A 22,593-nucleotide genomic window follows, 5' to 3' on the forward strand; every position below is an offset into this window, starting at 1 on the left:
CCTATTCTCTTATTTGTCGCCTAAAAACCCGTCAGAATATGCATGGGGATTGACCTAAGCGAAGTTACAGTGCCCTGGAGAGAAATTATTTCAGGTCGCAAAAACGATATTTTCATAGGCTATAAAGCCTTACCATTTTTCAATTTTTTGGGAGAATTAATATCTGCCTATTCTCTTATTTGTCGCCTAAAAACGCGTCAGAATATGCGTGGGGATTGATCAAAGCGAAGATGGAGTGCCCTCGAGAGAACTTATTTTAGGTCGCAAAAACGGTATTTTCATGGGCTATAGCCTTACCATTTTTCAATTTTTTTGGGAAAATTAATATCTGCCTATTCTCTTATTTGTCGCCTAAAAACGCGTCAGAATATGCGTGAGGATTGATCTAAGCGAAGCTACAGTGCCCTCGAGAGAACTTATTTTAGGTCGCAAAAACGATATTTTCACGGGCTATAGCCCGGCCACGGCAGCCGCATTTCTATGGGGGCAAAATGCGAAAACACCCGTGTGCTTAGATTTAGGTGCATGTTAAAGAACCCCAGGCGGTCAAAATTTCCGGAGTCCTCCACTACGGCGTGCCTCATAATCAGAAAGTGGTTTTGGCACGTAAAACCCCAAATATAAAAAATATATATATATATGGGCTATAGCCTTACCATTTTTTAATTTTTTGGGAAAATTAATATCTGCCTATTCTCTTATTTCTCGCCTTAAAACGCGTCAGAATATGCGTGGGGATTGATCTAAGCGAAGATACAGCGCCCTCGAGAGATTATTTTAGGTCGCAAAAACGATATTTTCATGGGCTATAGCCTGACCATTTTTTCAATTTTTCGGGAAAATTAAAGTCTGCCTATTCTCTTATTTGTCGCCTAAAAACGAGTCAGAATATGCGTCGGGATAGATCTAAGCGAAGATACAGTGCCCTCGAGAGAACTTATTTTAGGTCCCAAAAACGATATTTTCATGGGCTATACCTTACCATTTTTTCAATTTTTCGAGAAAATTATTATGTGTCAATTTTCTTAGTTTTCGCCTAAAAAGGCGTCAGAATGTGCGTGGGGATTGATCTAAGCGAAGATACAGTGCCCTCGAGAGAACTTATTTTAGGTCGGCAAAACGATATTTACATAGGCTATAGCCTTACCATTTTTTCAATTTTTCGGGAAAATTATTATCTGCCTATTCTCTTATTTGTCGCCTAAAAGCCCGTCAGAATATGCGTGGGGATTGACCTAAGCGAAGATACAGTGCCCTCGAGAGAAATTATTTTAGGTCGCAAAAACGATAATTTCATGGGCTATAGCTTTACCGTTTTTTCAATTTTTCGGGAAAATAAATATCTGCCTATTCTCTTATTTTTCGCATAAAAAGGCGTCAAAATATGGTTGGGGATTGATCTGAGCGAAGTTACAGTGAACTCGACAGAACTTATTTTAGGTCGCAAAAACGACATTTTCATGGGCCTATTCCATTTTTTCAATTTTTCGGGAGAATTAATATCTGCCTATTGTCTTATTTGGCGCCTAAAAACGCGTCAGAATATGCGTGGGGATTGATCTAAGCGAAGATGGAGTGCCCTCGAGAGAACTTATTTTAGGTCGCTAAAACGATAATTTCATGGGCTATAGCCTTACCATTTTTTCAATTTTTCGGGAAAATTATTATCTGCCTATTCTCTTATTTGTCGCCTATAAACGCGTCAGAATATGCGTGGGGATTGACCTAAGCGAAGTTACAGTGCCCTGGAGAGAAATTATTTCAGGTCGCAAAAACGATATTTTCATGGGCAATATAGCCGTAGCATTTTTTCAATTTTTTGGGAAAATTAATATCTGCCTACTGTCTTATTTTTCGCCTAAAAACGCGTCAGAATATGCGTGGGGATTGACCTAAGCGAAGATACAGTGTCCTGGACAGAAATTATTTAAGGTCGCAAAAACGATATTTCCATGGGCCTTACCATTTTTCAATTTTTTGGAAAAATTATTATCAGCCTATTCTCTTATTTGTCGCCTAAAAACGCGTCAGAATATGCGTAGGGATTGATCTAAGCGAAGATACAGTGCCCTCGAGAGAACTTATTTTAGGTCGCAAAAACGATAATTTCGTGGCTATAGCCTTACCTTTTTTTCAATTTTTCGGGAAATATATTATCTGCCTATTCTCTTATTTGTCGCCTAAAAATCCGCCAGAATATGCGTGGGGATTTACCTAAGCGAAGATACAGTGCCCTCGAGAGAAATTATTTTAGGTCGCAAAAACGATAATTTCATGGGCTATAGCCTTACCATTTTTTCAATTTTTCGGTAAAATTAATATCTGCCTATTGTCTTATTTGTCGCCTAAAAACGCGTCGGAATATGCGTGGGGATTGACCTAAGCGAAGATACAGTGCCCTGGACAGAAATTATTTCAGGTCGCAAAAACGATATTTTCATGGGCTATAGCCTTACCTTTTTTTCAATTTTTCGGGAAAATTATTATCTGCCTATTCTCTTATTTGTCGCCTAAAAACCCGTCAGAATATGCATGGGGATTGACCTAAGCGAAGTTACAGTGCCCTGGAGAGAAATTATTTCAGGTCGCAAAAACGATATTTTCATAGGCTATAAAGCCTTACCATTTTTCAATTTTTTGGGAGAATTAATATCTGCCTATTCTCTTATTTGTCGCCTAAAAACGCGTCAGAATATGCGTGGGGATTGATCAAAGCGAAGATGGAGTGCCCTCGAGAGAACTTATTTTAGGTCGCAAAAACGGTATTTTCATGGGCTATGCCTTACCATTTTTCAATTTTTTGGGGAAAATTAATATCTGCCTATTCTCTTATTTGTCGCCTAAAAACGCGTCAGAATATGCGTGAGGATTGATCTAAGTGAAGCTACAGTGCCCTCGAGAGAACTTATTTTAGGTCGCAAAAACGATATTTTCACGGGCTATAGCCCGGCCACGGCAGCCGCATTTCTATGGGGGCAAAATGCGAAAACACCCGTGTGCTTAGATTTAGGTGCACGTTAAAGAACCCCAGGCGGTCAAAATTTCCGGAGTCCTCCACTACGGCGTGCCTCATAATCAGAAAGTGGTTTTGGCACGTAAAACCCCAAATATAAAAAATATATATATATATGGGCTATAGCCTTACCATTTTTTAATTTTTTGGGAAAATTAATATCTGCCTATTCTCTTATTTCTCGCCTTAAAACGCGTCAGAATATGCGTGGGGATTGATCTAAGCGAAGATACAGCGCCCTCGAGAGATTATTTTAGGTCGCAAAAACGATATTTTCATGGGCTATAGCCTGACCATTTTTTCAATCTTTCGGGAAAATTAAAGTCTGCCTATTCTCTTATTTGTCGCCTAAAAACGCGTCAGAATATGCGTCGGGATAGATCTAAGCGAAGATACAGTGCCCTCGAGAGAACTTATTTTAGGTCCCAAAAACGATATTTTCATGGGCTATACCTTACCATTTTTTCAATTTTTCGAGAAAATTATTATCTGTCAATTTTCTTAGTTTTCGCCTAAAAAGGCGTCAGAATGTGCGTGGGGATTGATCTAAGCGAAGATACAGTGCCCTCGAGAAAAATTATTTTAGGTCGCAAAAACGATATTTTCAAGGGCTATAGCCTTACCATTTTTTCAATTTTTCGGGAAAATTATTATCTGCCTATTCTCTTATTTGTCGCCTAAAAACGCGTCAGAATATGCGTGGGGATTGATCTAAGCGAAGATACAGTGCCCTCGAGAGAACTTATTTTAGGTCGGAAAAACGATATTTACATAGGCTATAGCCTTACCATTTTTTCAATTTTTCGGGAAAATTATTATCTGCCTATTCTCTTATTTGTCGCCTAAAAGCCCGTCAGAATATGCGTGGGGATTGACCTAAGCGAAGATACAGTGCCCTCGAGAGAAATTATTTTAGGTCGCAAAAACGATAATTTCATGGGCTATAGCTTTACCGTTTTTTCAATTATTCGGGAAAATAAATATCTGCCTATTCTCTTATTTTTCGCATAAAAAGGCGTCAAAATATGGTTGGGGATTGATCTGAGCGAAGTTACAGTGAACTCGACAGAACTTATTTTAGGTCGCAAAAACGACATTTTCATGGGCCTATTCCATTTTTTCAATTTTTCGGGAGAATTAATATCTGCCTATTGTCTTATTTGGCGCCTAAAAACGCGTCAGAATATGCGTGGGGATTGATCTAAGCGAAGATGGAGTGCCCTCGAGAGAACTTATTTTAGGTCGCAAAAACGATATTTTCATAGGCTATAGCCTTACCATTTTTCAATTTTTGGGGAAAATTAATATCTGCCTATTCTCTTATTTGTCGCCTAAAAACGCGTAAGAATATGCGTGGGGATTGACCTAAGCGAAGATACAGTGCCCTCGAGAGAAATTATTTTAGGTCGCTAAAACGATAATTTCATGGGCTATAGCCTTACCATTTTTTCAATTTTTCGGGAAAATTATTATCTGCCTATTCTCTTATTTGTCGCCTATAAACGCGTCAGAATATGCGTGGGGATTGACCTAAGCGAAGTTACAGTGCCCTGGAGAGAAATTATTTCAGGTCGCAAAAACGATATTTTCATGGGCAATATAGCCGTAGCATTTTTTCAATTTTTTGGGAAAATTAATATCTGCCTACTGTCTTATTTTTCGCCTAAAAACGCGTCAGAATATGCGTGGGGATTGACCTAAGCGAAGATACAGTGTCCTGGACAGAAATTATTTAAGGTCGCAAAAACGATATTTCCATGGGCCTTACCATTTTTCAATTTTTTGGAAAAATTATTATCTGCCTATTCTCTTATTTGTCGCCTAAAAACGCGTCAGAATATGCGTGGGGATTGATCTAAGCGAAGATACAGAGTCCTCGAGAGAACTTATTTTAGGTCGCAAAACCGATATTTTCATGGGCTATAGCCTTACCTTTTTTTCAATTTTTTGGGAAAATTATTATCTGCCTATTCTCTTATTTGTCGCCTAAAAACCCGTCAGAATATGCGTGGGGATTGACCTAAGCGAAGTTACAGTGCCCTGGAGAGAAATTATTTCAGGTCGCAAAAACGATATTTTCACAGGCTATATAGCCTTACCATTTTTCAATTTTTTGGGAAATATAATATCTGCCTATTCTCTTATTTGTCGCCTAAAAACGCGTCAGAATATGCGTGGGGATTGATCTAAGCGAAGATACAGTGCCCTCGAGAGAAATTATTTTCGGTCGCAAAAACGATATTTTCATGGCCTATAGCCTTCCATTTTTTCAATTTTTCGGGAAAATTATTATCTGCCTATTCTCTTATTTGTCGCCTAAAAACTCGTCAGAATATGCGTTGGGATTGATCTAAGCGAAGATACAGTGTCCTCGAGAGAAATTATTTTAGGTGCCAAAAGCGATATTTTCATGGGCTATAGCCTTACCATTTTTTCAATTTTTCGGGAAAATTTAATATCTGCCTATTCTCTTATTTGTCGCCTAAAACGCATCAGAATATGCGTTCAAATTGATCTAAGCGAAGTAACATTGCCCTCGAGAGAACTTATTTTAGGTCGCAAAAACGATATTTTCATGGGCTATAGCCTTACCATTTTTTCAATTTTTCGGGAAAATTATTATCTGCCTATTCTCTTATTTGTCGCCTAAAACGCGTCAGAATATGCGTTGGGATTGATCTAAGCGAAGTTACAGTGTCCTCGAGAGAAATTATTTTAGGTCGCAAAAACGATATTTTCATGGGCTATAGCCTTACCATTTTTCAATTTTTTTGGGAAAATTAATATCTGCCTATTCTCTTATTTGTCGCCTAAAAACGCGTAAGAATATGCGTGGGGATTGACCTAAGCGAAGATACAGTGCCCTTGAGGGAACTTATTTTAGGTCGCAAAAACGATATTTCCATGGGCTATAGCCTTACCATTTTTCAATTTTTTGGGAAAATTAATATCTGCCTATTCTCTTATTTGTCGCCTAAAAACGCGTCAGAATATGCGTGAGGATTGATCTAAGCGAAGCTACAGTGCCCTCGAGAGAACTTATTTTAGGTCGCAAAAACGATATTTTCACGGGCTATAGCCCGGCCACGGCAGCCGCATTTCTATGGGGGCAAAATGCGAAAACACCCGTGTGCTTAGATTTAGGTGCACGTTAAAGAACCCCAGGCGGTCAAAATTTCCGGAGTCCTCCACTACGGCGTGCCTCATAATCAGAAAGTGGTTTTGGCACGTAAAACCCCAAATATAAAATATATATATATATATGGGCTATAGCCTTACCATTTTTTAATTTTTTGGGAAAATTAATATCTGCCTATTCTCTTATTTCTCGCCTTAAAACGCGTCAGAATATGCGTGGGGATTGATCTAAGCGAAGATACAGCGCCCTCGAGAGATTATTTTAGGTCGCAAAAACGATATTTTCATGGGCTATAGCCTGACCATTTTTTCAATTTTTCGGGAAAATTAAAGTCTGCCTATTCTCTTATTTGTCGCCTAAAAACGCGTCAGAATATGCGTCGGGATAGATCTAAGCGAAGATACAGTGCCCTCGAGAGAACTTATTTTAGGTCCCAAAAACGATATTTTCATGGGCTATACCTTACCATTTTTTCAATTTTTCGAGAAAATTATTATCTGTCAATTTTCTTAGTTTTCGCCTAAAAAGGCGTCAGAATGTGCGTGGGGATTGATCTAAGCGAAGATACAGTGCCCTCGAGAGAAATTATTTTAGGTCGCAAAAACGATATTTTCAAGGGCTATAGCCTTACCATTTTTTCAATTTTTCGGGAAAATTATTATCTGCCTATTCTCTTATTTGTCGCCTAAAAACGCGTCAGAATATGCGTGGGGATTGATCTAAGCGAAGATACAGTGCCCTCGAGAGAACTTATTTTAGGTCGGCAAAACGATATTTACATAGGCTATAGCCTTACCATTTTTTCAATTTTTCGGGAAAATTATTATCTGCCTATTCTCTTATTTGTCGCCTAAAAGCCCGTCAGAATATGAGTGGGGATTGACCTAAGCGAAGATACAGTGCCCTCGAGAGAAATTATTTTAGGTCGCAAAAACGATAATTTCATGGGCTATAGCTTTACCGTTTTTTCAATTTTTCGGGAAAATAAATATCTGCCTATTCTCTTATTTTTCGCATAAAAAGGCGTCAAAATATGGTTGGGGATTGATCTGAGCGAAGTTACAGTGAACTCGACAGAACTTATTTTAGGTCGCAAAAACGACATTTTCATGGGCCTATTCCATTTTTTCAATTTTTCGGGAGAATTAATATCTGCCTATTGTCTTATTTGGCGCCTAAAACGCGTCAGAATATGCGTGGGGATTGATCTAAGCGAAGATGGAGTGCCCTCGAGAGAACTTATTTTAGGTCGCAAAAACGATATTTTCATAGGCTATAGCCTTACCATTTTTCAATTTTTTGGGGAAAATTAATATCTGCCTATTCTCTTATTTGTCGCCTAAAAACGCGTAAGAATATGCGTGGGGATTGACCTAAGCGAAGATACAGTGCCCTCGAGAGAAATTATTTTAGGTCGCTAAAACGATAATTTCATGGGCTATAGCCTTACCATTTTTTCAATTTTTCGGGAAAATTATTATCTGCCTATTCTCTTATTTGTCGCCTATAAACGCGTCAGAATATGCGTGGGGATTGACCTAAGCGAAGTTACAGTGCCCTGGAGAGAAATTATTTCAGGTCGCAAAAACGATATTTTCATGGGCAATATAGCCGTAGCATTTTTTCAATTTTTTGGGAAAATTAATATCTGCCTACTGTCTTATTTTTCGCCTAAAAACGCGTCAGAATATGCGTGGGGATTGACCTAAGCGAAGATACAGTGTCCTGGACAGAAATTATTTAAGGTCGCAAAAACGATATTTCCATGGGCCTTACCATTTTTCAATTTTTTGGAAAAATTATTATCTGCCTATTCTCTTATTTGTCGCCTAAAAACGCGTCAGAATATGCGTAGGGATTGATCTAAGCGAAGATACAGTGCCCTCGAGAGAACTTATTTTAGGTCGCAAAAACGATAATTTCGTGGCTATAGCCTTACCTTTTTTTCAATTTTTCGGGAAATATATTATCTGCCTATTCTCTTATTTGTCGCCTAAAAATCCGCCAGAATATGCGTAAGGATTTACCTAAGCGAAGATACAGTGCCCTCGAGAGAAATTATTTTAGGTCGCAAAAACGATAATTTCATGGGCTATAGCCTTACCATTTTTTCAATTTTTCGGTAAAATTAATATCTGCCTATTGTCTTATTTGTCGCCTAAAAACGCGTCGGAATATGCGTGGGGATTGACCTAAGCGAAGATACAGTGCCCTGGACAGAAATTATTTTAGGTCGCAAAAACGATATTTTCATGGGCAATAGCCTTACCATTTTTTCAATTTTTTGGGAAAATTAATATCTGCCTATTCTCTTATTTGTCGCCTAAAAACGCGTCAGAATATGCGTGGGGATTGATCTAAGCGAAGTTACAGAGTCCTCGAGAGAACTTATTTTAGGTCGCAAAACCGATATTTTCATGGGCTATAGCCTTACCTTTTTTTCAATTTTTTGGGAAAATTATTATCTGCCTATTCTCTTATTTGTCGCCTAAAAACCCGTCAGAATATGCGTGGGGATTGACCTAAGCGAAGTTACAGTGCCCTGGAGAGAAATTATTTCAGGTCGCAAAAACGATATTTTCACAGGCTATATAGCCTTACCATTTTTCAATTTTTTGGGAAAATTAATATCTGCCTATTCTCTTATTTGTCGCCTAAAAACGCGTCAGAATATGCGTGGGGATTGATCTAAGCGAGGATACAGTGCCCTCGAGAGAAATTATTTTCGGTCGCAAAAACGATATTTTCATGGCCTATAGCCTTCCATTTTTTCAATTTTTCGGGAAAATTATTATCTGCCTATTCTCTTATTTGTCGCCTAAAAACTCGTCAGAATATGCGTTGGGATTGATCTAAGCGAAGATACAGTGTCCTCGAGAGAAATTATTTTAGGTGCCAAAAGCGATATTTTCATGGGCTATAGCCTTACCATTTTTTCAATTTTTCGGGAAAATTTAATATCTGCCTATTCTCTTATTTGTCGCCTAAAACGCATCAGAATATGCGTTCAAATTGATCTAAGCGAAGTAACATTGCCTTTGAGAGAACTTATTTTAGGTCGCAAAAACGATATTTTCATGGGCTATAGCCTTACCATTTTTTCAATTTTTCGGGAAAATTATTATCTGCCTATTCTCTTATTTGTCGCCTAAAACGCGTCAGAATATGCGTTGGGATTGATCTAAGCGAAGTTACAGTGTCCTCGAGAGAAATTATTTTAGGTCGCAAAAACGATATTTTCATGGCCTTACCATCTTTTCAATTTTTCGGGAAAATTAATATCTGCCTACTGTCTTATTTTTCGCCTAAAAACGCGTCAGAATATGCGTGGGGATTGACCTAAGCGAAGATACAGTGCCCTGGACAGAAATTATTTAAGGTCGCAAAAACGATAATTTCATGGGCTATAGCTTTACCGTTTTTTCAATTTTTCGGGAAAATAAATATCTGCCTATTCTCTTATTTTTCGCATAAAAAGGCGTCAAAATATGGTTGGGGATTGATCTAAGCGAAGTTACAGTGAACTCGTCAGAACTTATTTTAGGTCGCAAAAACGATATTTTCATGGGCCTATTCCATTTTTTCAATTTTTCGGGAGAATTAATATCTGCCTATTGTCTTATTTGGCGCCTAAAAACGCGTCAGAATATGCGTGGGGATTGATCTAAGCGAAGATACAATGCCCTCGAGAGAACTTATTTTAGGTCGCAAAAACGATATTTTCATGGGCTATAGCCTTACCATTTTTCAATTTTTTTGAAAAATTATTATCTGCCTATTCTCTTATTTGTCGCCTAAAAACGCGTCAGAATATTCGTGGGGATTGATCTAAGCGAAGATACAGAGTACTCGAGAGAACTTATTTTAGGTCGGAAAAACGCTATTTTCATGGGCTATACCATACCTTACCATTTTTTTCATTTTTTCGGGAAATTTAATATCTGCCTATTCTCTTATTTGTCGCCAAAAAACGCGTCAGAATATGCGTGGGGATTTACCTAAGCGAAGATACAGTGCCCTCGAGAGAACTTATTTTAGGTCGGAAAAACGATATTTTCATGGGCTATAGCCTTACCATTTTTTCAATTTTTCGGGAAAATTAATATCTGCCTATTGTCTTATTCGTCGCCTAAAAACGCGTCAGAATATGCGTGGGGATTGACCTAAGCGAAGATACAGTGCCCTGGACAGAAATTATTTTAGGGCGCAAAAACGATATTTTCATGGGCAATAGCCTTACCATTTTTTCAATTTTTCGGGAAAATTATTATCTGCCTATTCTCTTATTTGTCGCCTAAAAACGCGTCAAAATATGCGTGGGGATTGATCTAAGCGAAGATGGAGTGCCCTCGAGAGAACTTATTTTAGGTCGCAAAAACGATATTTTCATAGGCTATAGCCTTACCATTTTTCAATTTTTTGGGGAAAATTAATATCTGCCTATTCTCTTATTTGTCGCCTAAAAACGCGTAAGAATATGCGTGGGGATTGACCTAAGCGAAGTTACAGTGCCCTCGAGAGAAATTATTTTAGGTCGCTAAAACGATAATTTCGTGGGCTATAGCCTTACCATTTTTTCAATTTTTCGGGAAAATTATTATGTGCCTGTACTCTCATTTGTCGCCTAAAAGCCCGTCAGAATATGTGTGGGGATTGACTTAAGCGAAGATACAGTGCCCTCGAGAGAAATTATTTTAGGTCGCAAAAACGATATTTTCATGGGCAATAGCCTTACCATTTTTTCAATTTTTCGGGAAAATTATTATCTGCCTATCCTCTTATTTGTCGCCTATAAACGCGTCAGAATATGCGTGGGGATTGACCTAAGCGAAGTTACAGTGCCCTGGAGAGAAATTATTTCAGGTCGCAAAAACGATATTTTCGTGGGCTATAGCCTTACCATTTTTTCAATTTTTCGGGAAAATTATTATCTGCCTGTACTCTCATTTGTCGCCTAAAAGCCCGTCAGAATATGCGTGGGGATTGACCTAAGCGAAGATACAGTGCCCTCGAGAGAAATTATTTTAGGTCGCAAAAACGATAATTTCATGGGCTATAGCCTTACCATTTTTTCAATTTTTCGGGAAAATTATTATCTGCCTACTGTCTCATTTTTCGCCTAAAAACGCGTCAGAATATGCGTGGGGATTGACCTAAGCGAAGATACAGTGTCCTGGACAGAAATTACTTAAGGTCGCAAAAACGATATTTCCATGGGCCTTACCATTTTTCTATTTTTTGGAAAAATTATTATCTGCCTATTCTCTTATTTGTCGCCTAAAAACACGTCAGAATATGCGTAGGGATTGATCTAAGCGAAGATACAGTGCCCTCGAGAGAACTTATTTTAGGTCGCAAAAACGATAATTTCGTGGCTATAGCCTTACCTTTTTTTCAATTTTTCGGGAAATATATTATCTGCCTATTCTCTTATTTGTCGCCTAAAAACCCGCCAGAATATGCGTGGGGATTGACCTAAGCGAAGTTACAGTGCCCTGGAGAGAAATTATTTCAGGTCGCAAAAACGATATTTTCATGGGCTATATAGCCTTACCATTTTTTCAATTTTTTGGGAAAATTAATATCTGCCTATTCTCTTATTTGTCGCCTAAAAACGCGTCAGAATATGCGTGGGGATTGATCTAAGCGAAGATACAGAGTCCTCGAGAGAACTTATTTTAGGTCGCAAAAACGATATTTTCATGGGCTATAGCCTTACCTTTTTTTCAATTTTTCGGGAAAATTATTATCTGCCTATTCTCTTATTTGTCGCCTAAAAACCCGTCAGAATATGCGTGGGGATTGACCTAAGCGAAGTTACAGTGCCCTGGAGAGAAATTATTTCAGGTCGCAAAAACGATATTTTCACAGGCCATATAGCCTTACCATTTTTCAATTTTTTGGGAAAATTAATATCTGCCTATTCTCTTATTTGTCGCCTAAAAAAGCGTCAGAATATGCGTGGGGATTGATCTAAGCGAAGATGGAGTGCCCTCGAGAGAACTTATTTTAGGTCGCAGAAACGATAATTTTATGGGCTATAGACTTACCATTTTTTCAATTTTTCGGGAAAATTATTATCTGCCTATTGTCTTATTTGTCGCCTAAAAACGCGTCAGAATATGCGTGGGGATTGACCGAAGCGAAGATGCAGTGCCCTGGAGAGAAATTATTTTAGGTCGCAAAAACGATATTTTCATGGGCTATAGCCTTACCATTTTTTCAATTTTTCGGCAAAATAATTATCTGCCTATTCTCTTATTTGTCGCCTAAAAACGCGTCAGAATATGCGTGGGGATTGATCTAAGCGAAGATGGAGTGCCCTCGAGAGAAATTATTTTAGGTCGCAAAAACGATATTTTCATGGGCTATAGCCTTACCATTTTTTCAATTTTTTGGGAAAATAATATCTGCCTATTCATTTATTTGTCGCCTCAAAACGCGTCAGAATATGCGTTGGGATTGATCTAAGCGAAGATACAGTGTCCTCGAGAGAACCTATTTTAGGTCGCAAAAACAATAATTTCATGGGCTATAGCCTTACCATTTTTTCAATTTTTCGGGAAAATTATTATCTGCCTATTCTGTTATTTGTCGCCTAAAAACGCGCCAGAATATGCGTTGGGATTGATCTAAGCGAAGATACAGTGTCCTCGAGAGAACCTATTTTAGGTCGCAAAAACAATAATTTCATGGGCTATAGCCTTACCATTTTTTCAATTTTTCGGGAAAATTAATATCTGCCTATTCTCTTATTTGTCGCCTAAAAACGCGTCAGAATATGCGTTGGGATTGATCTAAGCGAAGATACAGTGTCCTCGAGAGAACCTATTTTAGGTCGCAAAAACAATAATTTCATGGGCTATAGCCTTACCATTTTTTCAATTTTTCGGCAAAATTATTATCTGCCTATTCTCTTATTTGTCGCCTAAAAACGCGTCAGAATATGCGTGGGGATTGATCTAAGCGAAGATACAGTGCCCTCTAGAGAAATTATTTCAGGTGCCAAAAGTGATATTTTCATGGTCTATAGCCTTACCATTTTTTCAATTTTTCGGGAAAATATAATATCTGCCTATTCTCCTATTTGTCGCCTAAAACGCATCAGAATATGCGTTCGGATTGATCTAAGCGAAGCTACATTGCCCTCGAGAGAACTTATTTTAGGTCGCAAAAACGATATTTTCATGGGCTATAGCCTTACCATTTTTTCAATTTTTCGGGAAAATGATTATCTGCCTATGCTCTCATTTGTCGCCTAAAACGCGTCAGAATATGCGTTGGGATTGATCTAAGCGAAGTTACAGTGCCCTCGAGAATACTTTTTTTAGGTCGGAAAAACGATATTTTCATGAGCTATAGCCTTACCATTTTTTCAATTTTTCGGGAAAATTAATATCTGCCTATTCTCTTATTTGTCGCCTAAAAACGCGTCAGAATATGCGTGGGGATTGACCTAAGCGAAGATACAGTGCCCTCGAGAGAAATTATTTTAGGTCGCAAAAACGATGTTTTCATGGCCTATAGCCTTACCATTTTTTTCAATTTTTCTGGAAAATTAATATCTGCCTATTCTCTCATTTGTCGCCTAAAAACGCGTCAGAATATGCGTGGGCATTGACCTAAGCGAAGATACAGTGCCCTCGAGAGAAATTATTTTAGGTCGCAAAAGCGATATTTTCATGGGCTATAGCCTTACCATTTCTTCAATTTTTCGGGAAAATTAATATCTGCCTATTCTCTTATTTGTCGCCTAAAAACGCGTCAGAATATGCGTTGGGATTGATCTAAGCGAAGCTACAGTGTCCTCGAGAGGACCTATTTTAGGTCGCAAAAACAATAATTTCATGGGCTATAGCCTTACCATTTTTCAATTTTTCGGGAAAATTAATATCTGCCTATTCTCTGATTTGTCGCCTAAAAACGCGTCAGAATATGCGTTGGGATTGATCTAAGCGAAGATACAGTGCCCTCTAGAGAAATTATTTTAGGTGCCAAAAGTGATATTTTCATGGTCTATAGCCTTACCATTTTTTCAATTTTTCGGGAAAATATAATATCTGCCTATTCTCCTATTTGTCGCCTAAAACGCATCAGAATATGCGTTCGGATTGATCTAAGCGAAGCTACATTGCCCTCGAGAGAACTTATTTTAGGTCGCAAAAACGATATTTTCATGGGCTATAGCCTTACCATTTTTTCAATTTTTCGGCAAAATTATTATCTGCCTATTCTCATATTTGTCGCCTAAAAACGCGTCAGAATATGCGTGGGGATTGATCTAAGCGAAGATACAGCGCCCTCAAGAGAAATTATTTTAGGTGCCAAAAACGATATTTTCACGGGCTTATAGCCTTACCATTTTTTCAATTTTTCGGCAAAATTATTATCTGCCTATTCTCTTATTTGTCGCCTAAAAACGCATCAGAATATGCGTTCGGATTGATCTAAGCGAAGTTACAGTGCCCTCGAGAGAAATTATTTTAGGTCGCAAAAACGATATTTTCATGGCCTATAGCCTTACCATTTTTTTCAATTTTTCGGGAAAATTAATATCTGCCTATTCTCTTATTTGTCGCCTAAAACGCATCAGAATATGCGTTCGGATTGATCTAAGCGAAGCTACATTGCCCTCGAGAGAACTTATTTTAGGTCGCAAAAACGATATTTTCATGGGCTATAGCCTTACCATTTTTTCAATTTTTCGGGAAAATTATTATCTGCCTATGCTCTTATTTGTCGCCTAAAACGCGTCAGAATATGCGTTGGGATTGATCTAAGCGAAGTTACAGTGCCCTCGAGAATACTTTTTTTAGGTCGGAAAAACGATATTTTCATGAGCTATAGCCTTACCATTTTTTCAATTTTTCGGGAAAATTAATATCTGCCTATTCTCTTATTTGTCGCCTAAAAACGCGTCAGAATATGCGTGAGGATTGACCTAAGCGAAGATACAGTGCCCTCGAGAGAAATTATTTTAGGTCGCAAAAACGATGTTTTCATGGCCTATAGCCTTACCATTTTTTTCAATTTTTCGGGAAAATTAATATCTGCCTATTCTCTCATTTGTCGCCTAAAAACGCGTCAGAATATGCGTGGGCATTGACCTAAGCGAAGATACAGTGCCCTGGAGAGAAATTATTTTAGGTCGCAAAAACGATATTTTCATGGCCTATAGCCTTACCATTTTTTTCAATTTTTCGGGAAAATTAATATCTGCCTATTCTCTTATTTGTCGCCTAAAAACGCGTCAGAATATGCGTTGCGATTGATCTAAGCGAAGATACAGTGCCCTCAGGAGAACTTATTTTAGGTCGCAAAAGCGATATTTTCATGGGCTATAGCCTTACCATTTCTTCAATTTTTCGGGAAAATTAATATCTGCCTATTCTCTTATTTGTCGCCTAAAAACGCGTCAGAATATGCGTTGGGATTGATCTAAGCGAAGCTACAGTGTCCTCGAGAGGACCTATTTTAGGTCGCAAAAACGATATTTTCATGGGCTATAGCCTTACCATTTTTTCAATTTTTCGGGAAAATTATTATCTGCCTATGCTCTTATTTGTCGCCTAAAACGCATCAGAATATGCGTTCGGATTGATCTAAGCGAAGCTACATTGCCCTCGAGAGAACTTATTTTAGGTCGCAAAAACGATATTTTCATGGGCTATAGCCTTACCATTTTTTCAATTTTTCGGCAAAATTATTATCTGCCTATTCTCTTATTTGTCGCCTAAAAACGCGTCAGAATATGCGTGGGGATTGATCTAAGCGAAGATACAGCGCCCTCAAGAGAAATTATTTTAGGTGCCAAAAACGATATTTTCATGGGCTATATAGCCTTACCATTTTTTCAATTTTTCGGCAAAATTATTATCTGCCTATTCTCTTATTTGTCGCCTAAAAACGCATCAGAATATGCGTTCGGATTGATCTAAGCGAAGTTACAGTGCCCTGGAGAGAAATTATTTTAGGTCGCAAAAACGATATTTTCATGGGCTATAGCCTTACCATTTTTTCAATTTTTCGGGAAAATTATTATCTGCCTATGCTCTTATTTGTCGCCTAAAACGCGTCAGAATATGCGTTGGGATTGATCTAAGCGAAGTTACAGTGCCCTCGAGAATACTTTTTTTAGGTCGGAAAAACGATATTTTCATGAGCTTTAGCCTTACCATTTTTTCAATTTTTCGGGAAAATTAATATCTGCCTATTCTCTCATTTGTCGCCTAAAAACGCGTCAGAATATGCGTGGGGATTGATCTAAGCGAAGATACAGCGCCCTCAAGAGAAATTATTTTAGGTGCCAAAAACGATATTTTCATGGGCTATAGCCTTACCATTTTTTCAATTTTTCGGCAAAATTATTATCTGCCTATTCTCTTATTTGTCGCCTAAAAACGCATCAGAATATGCGTTCGGATTGATCTAAGCGAAGTTACAGTGCCCTCGAGAGAAATTATTTTAGGTCGCAAAAACGATATTTTCATGGCCTATAGCCTTACCATTTTTTTCAATTTTTCGGGAAAATTAATATCTGCCTATTCTCTTATTTGTCGCCTAAAACGCATCAGAATATGCGTTCGGATTGATCTAAGCGAAGCTACATTGCCCTCGAGAGAACTTATTTTAGGTCGCAAAAACGATATTTTCATGGGCTATAGCCTTACCATTTTTTCAATTTTTCGGGAAAATTATTATCTGCCTATGCTCTTATTTGTCGCCTAAAACGCGTCAGAATATGCGTTGGGATTGATCTAAGTGAAGTTACAGTGCCCTCGAGAATACTTTTTTTAGGTCGGAAAAACGATATTTTCATGAGCTATAGCCTTACCATTTTTTCAATTTTTCGGGAAAATTAATATCTGCCTATTCTCTTATTTGTCGCCTAAAAACGCGTCAGAATATGCGTGAGGATTGACCTAAGCGAAGATACAGTGCCCTCGAGAGAAATTATTTTAGGTCGCAAAAACGATGTTTTCATGGCCTATAGCCTTACCATTTTTTTCAATTTTTCGGGAAAATTAATATCTGCCTATTCTCTCATTTGTCGCCTAAAAACGCGTCAGAATATGCGTGGGCATTGACCTAAGCGAAGATACAGTGCCCTGGAGAGAAATTATTTTAGGTCGCAAAAACGATATTTTCATGGCCTATAGCCTTACCATTTTTTTCAATTTTTCGGGAAAATTAATATCTGCCTATTCTCTTATTTGTCGCCTAAAAACGCGTCAGAATATGCGTTGCGATTGATCTAAGCGAAGATACAGTGCCCTCAGGAGAACTTATTTTAGGTCGCAAAAGCGATATTTTCATGGGCTATAGCCTTACCATTTCTTCAATTTTTCGGGAAAATTAATATCTGCCTATTCTCTTATTTGTCGCCTAAAAACGCGTCAGAATATGCGTTGGGATTGATCTAAGCGAAGCTACAGTGTCCTCGAGAGGACCTATTTTAGGTCGCAAAAACGATATTTTCATGGGCTATAGCCTTACCATTTTTTCAATTTTTCGGGAAAATTATTATCTGCCTATGCTCTTATTTGTCGCCTAAAACGCATCAGAATATGCGTTCGGATTGATCTAAGCGAAGCTACATTGCCCTCGAGAGAACTTATTTTAGGTCGCAAAAACGATATTTTCATGGGCTATAGCCTTACCATTTTTTCAATTTTTCGGCAAAATTATTATCTGCCTATTCTCTTATTTGTCGCCTAAAAACGCGTCAGAATATGCGTGGGGATTGATCTAAGCGAAGATACAGCGCCCTCAAGAGAAATTGTTTTAGGTGCCAAAAACGATATTTTCATGGGCTATAGCCTTACCATTTTTTCAATTTTTCGGCAAAATTATTATCTGCCTATTCTCTTATTTGTCGCCTAAAAACGCATCAGAATATGCGTTCGGATTGATCTAAGCGAAGTTACAGTGCCCTCGAGAGAAATTATTTTAGGTCGCAAAAACGATATTTTCATGGCCTATAGCCTTACCATTTTTTTCAATTTTTCGGGAAAATTAATATCTGCCTATTCTCTTATTTGTCGCCTAAAAATGCGTCAGAATTTGCGTTGCGATTGATCTAAGCGAAGATACAGTGCCCTCAGGAGAACTTATTTTAGGTCGCAAAAGCGATATTTTCAAGGGCTATAGCCTTAACATTTCTTCAATTTTTCGGGAAAATTAATATCTGCCTATTCTCTGATTTGTCGCCTAAAAACGCGTCGGAATATGCGTTGGGATTGATGTAAGCGAATATACAGTGTCCTCGAGAGAATCTATTTTAGGTCGCAAAAACGATAATTTCATGGGCTATAGACTTACCATTTTTTCAATTTTTCGGGAAAATTATTATCTGCCTATTGTCTTATTTGTCGCCTAAAAACGCGTCAGAATATGCGTGGGGATTGACCGAAGCGAAGATACAGTGCCCTGGACAGAAATTATTTTAGGTCGCAAAAACGATATTTTCATGGGCTATAGCCTTACCATTTTTTCAATTTTTCGGCAAAATAATTATCTGCCTATTCTCTTATTTGTCGCTTTAAAACGCGTCAGAATATGCGTGGGGATTGATCTAAGCGAAGATGGAGTGCCCTCGAGAGAAATTATTTTAGGTCGCAAAAACGATATTTTCATGGGCTATAGCCTTACCATTTTTTCAATTTTTTGGGAAAATAATATCTGCCTATTCATTTATTTGTCGCCTCAAAACGCGTCAGAATATGCGTTGGGATTGATCTAAGCGAAGATACAGTGTCCTCGAGAGAACCTATTTTAGGTCGCAAAAACAATAATTTCATGGGCTATAGCCTTACCATTTTTTCAATTTTTCGGGAAAATTAATATCTGCCTATTCTGTTATTTGTCGCCTAAAAACGCGCCAGAATATGCGTTGGGATTGATCTAAGCGAAGATACAGTGTCCTCGAGAGAACCTATTTTAGGTCGCAAAAACAATAATTTCATGGGCTATAGCCTTACCATTTTTTCAATTTTTCGGGAAAATTAATATCTGCCTATTCTCTTATTTGTCGCCTAAAAACGCGTCAGAATATGCGTTGGGATTGATCTAAGCGAAGATACAGTGTCCTCGAGAGAACCTATTTTAGGTCGCAAAAACAATAATTTCATGGGCTATAGCCTTACCATTTTTTCAATTTTTCGGCAAAATTATTATCTGCCTATTCTCTTATTTGTCGCCTAAAAACGCGTCAGAATATGCGTGGGGATTGATCTAAGCGAAGATACAGTGCCCTCTAGAGAAATTATTTTAGGTGCCAAAAGTGATATTTTCATGGTCTATAGCCTTACCATTTTTTCAATTTTTCGGGAAAATATAATATCTGCCTATTCTCCTATTTGTCGCCTAAAACGCATCAGAATATGCGTTCGGATTGATCTAAGCGAAGCTACATTGCCCTCGAGAGATCTTATTTTAGGTCGCAAAAACGATATTTTCATGGGCTATAGCCTTACCATTTTTTCAATTTTTCGGGAAAATTATTATCTGCCTATGCTCTTATTTGTCGCCTAAAACGCGTCAGAATATGCGTTGGGATTGATCTAAGCGAAGTTACAGTGCCCTCGAGAATACTTTTTTTAGGTCGGAAAAACGATATTTTCATGAGCTTTAGCCTTACCATTTTTTCAATTTTTCGGGAAAATTAATATCTGCCTATTCTCTCATTTGTCGCCTAAAAACGCGTCAGAATATGCGTTGCGATTGATCTAAGCGAAGATACAGTGCCCTCAGGAGAACTTATTTTAGGTCGCAAAAGCGATATTTTCATGGGCTATAGCCTTACCATTTCTTCAATTTTTCGGGAAAATTAATATCTGCCTATTCTCTTATTTGTCGCCTAAAAACGCGTCAGAATATGCGTTGGGATTGATCTAAGCGAAGCTACAGTGTCCTCGAGAGGACCTATTTTAGGTCGCAAAAACAATAATTTCATGGGCTATAGCCTTACCATTTTTCAATTTTTCGGGAAAATTAATATCTGCCTATTCTCTAATTTGTCGCCTAAAAACGCGTCAGAATATGCGTTGGGATTGATCTAAGCGAAGATACAGTGTCCTCGATAGACCCTATTTTAGGTCGCAAAAACGATAATTTCATGGGCTATAGCCTTACCATTTTTTCAATTTTTTGGGAAAATTATTATCTGCCTATTGTCTTATTTGTTGCCCTAAAACGCGTCAGAATATGCGTGGGGATTGACCGAAGCGAAGATACAGTGCCCTGGACAGAAATTATTTTAGGTCGCAAAAACGATATTTTCATGGGAAATAGCCTTACCATTTTTTCAATTTTTCGGGAAAATTAATATCTGCCTATTGTCTTATTTGTCGCCTAAAAACGCGTCAGAATATGCGTGGGGATTGACCGAAGCGAAGATACAGTGCCCTGGACAGAAATTATTTTAGGTGGCAAAAACGATATTTTCATGGGCTATAGCCTTACCATTTTTTCAATTTTTCGGCAAAATTATTGTCTGCCTATTCTCTTATTTGTCGCCTAAAAACGCGTCAGAATATGCGTGGGGATTGATCTAAGCGAAGATGGAGTGCCCTCGAGAGAAATTATTTTAGGTCGCAAAAACGAGATTTTCATTTTTTGGGAAAATTAATATCTGCCTATTCATTTATTTGTCGCCTCAAAACGCGTCAGAATATGCGTTGGGATTGATCTAAGCGAAGATACAGTGTCCTCGAGAGAACCTATTTTAGGTCGCAAAAACAATAATTTCATGGGCTATAGCCTTACCATTTTTTCAATTTTTCGGGAAAATTAATATCTGCCTATTCTCTTATTTGTCGCCTAAAAACTCGTCAGAATATGCGTTGGGATTGATCTAAGCGAAGATACAGTGTCCTCGAGAGAAACTATTTTAGGTCGCAAAAACAATAATTTCATGGGCTATAGCCTTACCATTTTTTCAATTTTTCGGCAAAATTATTATCTGCCTATTCTCTTATTTGTCGCCTAAAAACGCGTCAGAATATGCGTGGGGATTGATCTAAGCGAAGATACAGCGCCCTCAAGAGAAATTATTTTAGGTGCCAAAAACGACATTTTCATGGGCTATAGCCTTAACATTTCTTCAATTTTTCGGGAAAATTAATATCTGCCTATTCTCTTATTTGTCGCCTAAAAACGCGTCAGAGTATGCGTTGGGATTGATCTAAGCGAAGCTACAGTGTCCTCGAGAGAACCTATTTTAGGTCGCAAAAACAATAATTTCATGGGCTATAGCCTTACCATTTTTCAATTTTTCTGAAAATTAATATCTGCCTATTCTCTGATTTGTCGCCTAAAACGCGTCAGAATATGCGTTGGGATTGATCTAAGCGAAGATACAGTGTCCTCGAGAGAACCTATTTTAGGTCGCAAAAACGATAATTTCATGGGCTATAGCCTTACCATTTTTTCAATTTTACGGGAAAATTATTATCTGCCTATTGTCTTATTTGTCGCCCTAAAACGCGTCAGAATATGCGTGGGGATTGAACGAAGCGAAGTAACAGTGCCCTGGACAGAAATTATTTTAGGTGGCAAAAACGATATTTTCATGGGCTATAGCCTTACCATTTTTTTCAATTTTTCGGCAAAATTATTATCTGCCTATTCTCTTATTTGTCGCCTAAAAACGCGTCAGAATATGCGTTCAAATTGATCTAAGCGAAGTAACATTGCCCTCGAGAGAACTTATTTTAGGTCGCAAAAACGATATTTTCATGGGCTATAGCCTTACCATTTTTTCAATTTTTCGGGAAAATTATTATCTGCCTATTCTCTTATTTGTCGCCTAAAACGCGTCAGAATATGCGTTGGGATTGATCTAAGCGAAGATACAGTGTCCTCGAGAGAAATTATTTTAGGTCGCAAAAACGATATTTTCATGGCCTATAGCCTTACCATTTTTTTCAATTTTTCGGGAAAATTAATATCTGCCTATTCTCTTATTTGTCGCCTAAAAACGCGTCAGAATATGCGTGGGCATTGACCTAAGCGAAGATACAGTGCCCTCGAGAGAAATTATTTTAGGTCGCAAAAACGATATTTTCATGGCCTATAGCCTTACCATTTTTTTCAATTTTTCGGGAAAATTAATATCTGCCTATTCTCTTATTTGTCGCCTAAAAACGCGTCAGAATATGCTTTGCGATTGATCTAAGCGAAGATACAGTGCCCTCAGGAGAACTTATTTTAGGTCGCAAAAGCGATATTTTCATGGGCTATAGCCTTACCATTTCTTCAATTTTTCGCGAAAATTAATATCTGCTTATTCTCTTATTTGTCGCCTAAAAACGCGTCAGAATATGCGTTGGGATTGATCTAAGCGAAGATACAGTGTCCTCGAGAGGACCTATTTTAGGTCGCAAAAACAATAATTTCATGGGCTATAGCCTTACCATTTTTCAGTTTTTCGGGAAAATTA

This window comes from Dermacentor variabilis, chromosome 5 (genome assembly GCF_050947875.1).
Source record: "Dermacentor variabilis isolate Ectoservices chromosome 5, ASM5094787v1, whole genome shotgun sequence".
Taxonomy (NCBI): domain Eukaryota; kingdom Metazoa; phylum Arthropoda; class Arachnida; order Ixodida; family Ixodidae; genus Dermacentor; species Dermacentor variabilis.